Source organism: Coturnix japonica, chromosome 10, assembly GCF_054131305.1.
Source record: "Coturnix japonica strain WE chromosome 10, WE-NBRP24, whole genome shotgun sequence".
Taxonomy (NCBI): Eukaryota; Metazoa; Chordata; class Aves; order Galliformes; family Phasianidae; genus Coturnix; species Coturnix japonica.
This window is the reverse complement of record NC_140672.1, coordinates 11160956-11166393: the sequence shown is the minus strand read 5'-3', so window position 1 is coordinate 11166393 and position 5438 is coordinate 11160956.

Genomic DNA, 5438 nt, shown 5'->3' with positions numbered 1-5438 from the left:
TTTGGAGCCTAATAGAATACAGTGATTCAAGAATTCCCAAATTCCTCTACAAAATAAGGACATTCCCACCAGAAATAGCAAGTTGTGTCATAATGTAGAAAACTTTCACACTAATATCCTTGCTTATCCCAGAAATAAAAAGGAATCTCATAAGTATCACTAATTATCCTTTCAAATATTTCATTTTCTTACCAAACTAATGCTTTTCATTCCTAAAAATAGCATTTTCTAAACATAATACTGGTTTTCATCCCCAAAGGTAGACATTATCTCTACAGAATGTTCCTTTGGAGCATAATAGAATACAGTGTTTCATGAATTCCTGTATTCCTCTACAAAATAAGGACATTTCCACCCAAAATATCAATTTCTGTCAAGATTTAGAGAACTTTGACATTAATAGCAGTACTTATCCCAGAAAAAAAAAAAAAAAAAGGTACATTCTTGAGTATCACTTCTTATCCTTGCAAAAATACATTTTTCTTAACAAATACAATGCTTTCCAGCCCTAAAAATATCATTTTCTCCCCAAAATACTGGGTTTCATCCTCAAAAGAAGGCAGTTCCTCTAAAAAATGAATATTTGCAGCATAATATGATACATTGTTTACAGAATACCGGAACTCCTCTTTCAAATAAGGACACTTTCCCCCTAAAGATCAATTTCTGTTCTAATTTTTGAAATTTACACACGACTTTCACTACATAGACCAGAAATAATAAGTTCTCTCTAAAGCATCACCATTTATCCTGGCGAATATTTGAGTTTCTTTTGAAAATATGAATTTTCTTCACTAAAAATAGCATTTTCTAAACCTAATACCTGTTTTCATAACCAAAAGAAGATATTTTCTCTAGAAAATGATGCACTGTAGCATTATAGGATGCATTTCTACCAGAATACCCGTTTTCCTCTACAAATTATGGACATTTCCACCCAAAATGACAGTTTCTGTTAAAATTTTTACCATTTACACATGAATATCACCACTTCTTCCAGAAAGAAGAAGTTCTCTCTTAAGTATCACTCCGTATTCTGGCAAAAATACATTTTTCTTACCTAAGAAAATGCTTTTCATTCCTGAGTATAGTATGTTCTAAACAACATATGGTTTTTAATTCCCAAAAGAAGATATTCTCTCTACTAAATGATACTTAGGAGCATAATATGACACATTGTTTCCAGAACACCAGTTTTACTCTACAAAATAAGGACAGTTCCACCCGAAATATCAATTTCTGTCAAAACATTAAAAATTTTCACACGAATATCACTACACATACCAGAAATAAAAAGTTATCACTGAAGTATCACTAATTATCCTTGCAAAAATTTCATTTTCTTTCAAAAATAAAGCATTTCATTCCTAAAAATAGCATTTCTAAACAAAATACTGGTTTTCATACACAAAGAAAGACTTTATCCCTACAGAATGATGCTTTGGAGCCTAATAGAATACAGTGATTCAAGAATTCCTGTATTCCTCTACAAAATAAGGACATTCCCACCAGAAGTAGCAAGTTGTGTCATAATGTAGAAAACTTTCACACTAATATCCTTGCTTATCTCAGAAATAAAAAGGAATCTCATAAGTATCACTAATTATCCTTTCAAATATTTCATTTTCTTACCAAACTAATGCTTTTCATTCCTAAAAATAGCATTTTCTAAACAAAATACTGGTTTTCATCCCCAAAGGTAGACATTATCTCTACAGAATGTTCCTTTGGAGCATAATAGAATACAGTGTTTCATGAATTCCTGTATTCCTCTGCAAAATAAGGACATTTCCACCTAAAATATCAATTTCTGTCAAGATTTAGAGAACTTTGACATTAATAGCAGTACTTATCCCAGAAAAAAAAAAAAGGTACATTCTTGAGTATCACTTCTTATCCTTGCAAAAATACATTTTTCTTAACAAATACAATGCTTTTCAGCCCTAAAAATATCATTTTCTCCCCAAAATACTGGGTTTCATCCTCAAAAGAAGACAGTTCCTCTAAAAAATGAATATTTGCAGCATAATATGATACATTGTTTACAGAATACCGGAACTCCTCTTTCAAATAAGGACACTTTCCCCCTAAAGATCAATTTCTGTTCTAATTTTTGAAATTTACACACGACTTTCACTACATAGACCAGAAATAATAAGTTCTCTCTAAAGCATCACCATTTATCCTGGCAAATATTTGAGTTTCTTTTGAAAATATGAATTTTCTTCACTAAAAATAGCATTTTCTAAACCTAATACCTGTTTTCATAACCAAAAGAAGATATTTTCTCTAGAAAATGATGCACTGTAGCATTATAGGATGCATTTCTACCAGAATACCCGTTTTCCTCTACAAATTATGGACATTTCCACCCAAAATGACAGTTTCTGTTAAAATTTTTACCATTTACACATGAATATCACCACTTCTTCCAGAAAGAAGAAGTTCTCTCTTAAGTATCACTCCGTATTCTGGCAAAAATACATTTTTCTTACCTAAGAAAATGCTTTTCATTCCTGAGTATAGTATGTTCTAAACAACATATGGTTTTTAATTCCCAAAAGAAGATATTCTCTCTACTAAATGATACTTAGGAGCATAATATGACACATTGTTTCCAGAACACCAGTTTTACTCTACAAAATAAGGACAGTTCCACCCGAAATATCAATTTCTGTCAAAACATTATAAATTTTCACACAAATATCACTACACATACCAGAAATAAAAAGTTATCACTGAAGTATCACTAATTATCCTTGCAAAAATTTCATTTTCTTTCAAAAATAAAGCATTTCATTCCTAAAAATAGCATTTCTAAACAAAATACTGGTTTTCATACACAAAGAAAGACTTTATCCCTACAGAATGATGCTTTGGAGCCTAATAGAATACAGTGATTCAAGAATTCCAAAATTCCTCTACAAAATAAGGACATTCCCACCAGAAATAGCAAGTTGTGTCATAATGTAGAAAACTTTCACACTAATATCCTTGCTTATCTCAGAAATAAGCCTGCTGCTCACCAACGCTGAGGAGATCATCAAAGGCGTCAAGGTTGGAGGCTGCCTGGGCTCCAGCGATCATGCCCTGGTTGAGTTTGTGATCTCAAGCGATGTGGGCCTGGCAAAGAGCAGGACCAGGATGCTCAACTTTAGAAGAGCAGACTTCAAGCTACTCAATGGAATGCTGGCCAAGATCCCCTGGCGCGCTGCCCTCAAAGATAAGGACGTTGAGGAGAGCTGGCTACTGTTCAAGGATGCCCTCCTGGCAGCACAAGAGGTCTCCATTCCCCTGATTAAGAAAGTGGGCAGGAGAGGTAGAAAACCGGCATGGCTCAGCAAGGACCTGCTAAGAGAACTGAGGGTGAAGAATGGGGTGTACAAGCTCTGGAAACAAGGCTGTGTCACCCGGGAAGAATACAGGGATGCCGTCCGAACTTGCAGATGTGGGATCAGGAAAGCCAAGGCGCAGGCAGAACTGAACTTGGCGAGGGATGTGAAAAACAACAAGAAAACCTTCTACAGGTACATTGGCCAGAAGAGACAGGCCAAAATGGGCGTGCCTACTCTGGTAAATTTAAAAGGAGAAATGGCTTCAACAGATGAAGAGAAAGCTGAGGTGCTGAATGAGTTCTTCACCTCGGTCTTCACTGGTGGCCAGGATTCTAGTCTTTTTCACGTCCCTAAGTCTTGCACCCCCATACCTCCATGTGGGGACCAAGGAGGTAAATCCCTCCCCACTGTAAGGGTAGAGCAAGTCCGAGAGTGCCTCCTTAGACTGAATGAGTATAAGTCTATGGGGCCAGATGGCGTGCATCCCAGGGTCCTGAAGGAGCTGGCTGAGGTGGTTGCTGAGCCGCTCTCCATCATATTTGAGAAGTCGTGGCTGTCAGGTGAGGTCCCGGATGATTGGAGGAAGGGTCACGTCACTCCCATTTACAAGAAGGGGAGCAGGGATGACCCGGGTAACTACAGGCCGGTGAGTCTCACCTCTGTGCCTGGGAAGATTATGGAACAGATCCTCCTGGACAACATGCTTGATCACATAAAGAACAAGCATGTGATCCGAGACAGCCAGCATGGCTTCACCAGGGGAAGGTCATGCTTAACTAATCTTGTGGCCTTCTATGATGGAGTGACGGCGTTGGTGGATGAAGGGAAGGCGACCGATGTCATTTACCTGGACCTGAGCAAGGCCTTTGACATGGTCCCCCATCACATCCTCATCTCCAAATTGGAGGGAGGTGGATTTGATGGGTGGACAACTAGATGGATAAGCAATTGGTTGAAAGGCCGCAGACAGAGGGTGGTGATCAATGGCTCTATGTCCAGGTGGAGGCCGGTAACGAGCGGCGTCCCTCAAGGGTCTGTCTTGGGACCGGTGCTCTTTAACATCTTTATTAATGACATCGATGAGGGAATGGAGTGCACCCTCAGCAAGTTTGCTGATGACACCAAGCTGAGTGGTGCAGTCGATACGGTGGAGGGAACAGTTGCCATTCAGAGGGACCTTGACAGGCTGGAAAGCTGGGCTCGGGTGAACCTAATGAGGTTCAACACGGCAAAGTGCAAGGTTTTGCACTTGGGCCGGAAGAACCCCAGGCACCTGTACAGGCTGGGAGGAGTTGTCCTTGAGAGCAGCTCGGCTGAAAAAGACCTAGGGGTCCTGATAGATGAGAAACTTAACATGAGCCAGCAGTGCGCTCTGGCAGCCCGGAAAGCAAATGGGATCCTGGGCTCCATCAGGAGAGGGGTGGTCAGCAGGGATAGGGAGGTGATCATCCCTCTCTACTCTGCTCTTGTGAGGCCCCATCTGGAGTACTGTGTCCAGGTGTGGAGTCCTCAGTACAAAAAAGATATGGAGATTTTGGAAAGGGTCCAGAGGAGGGCCACAAAGATGATCAGGGGGCTGGAGCACCTCCCCTATGAGGACAGGCTGAGGGAGTTGGGTTTGTTCAGCCTGGAGAAGAGAAGGTTGCGAGGTGACCTCATTGCAGCCTTTCAATACATGAAGGGAACTTACTCCCAGGAGGGGAGTAAACTCTTCGAAAGGGCTGATAATAGCAGGACTAGGGGAAATGGTTTTAAGTTGAAGGAGGGAAGATTTAGGTTGGATGTTAGGGGAAAGTTCTTTACTAGAAGGGTGGTTAGGTCCTGGAACAGGCTGCCCAGTGAGGTTGTGGATGCCCCGTCCTTGGAGGTGTTCAAGACCAGGTTGGACGGGGCCCTGGGCAACCTGATCTAGTAAATGTGTATGTTTGGTGGCCCTGCTAGGCAGGGGGGTTGGAACTACATGATCCTTGAGGTCCCTTCCAACCCGGGTAATTCTGTGTGATTCTGTGTGATTCTGTGTGAAATAAAAATGAATCTCATAAGTATAACTAATTATCCTTTCAAATATTTCATTTTCTTACCAAACTAATGCTTTTCATTCCT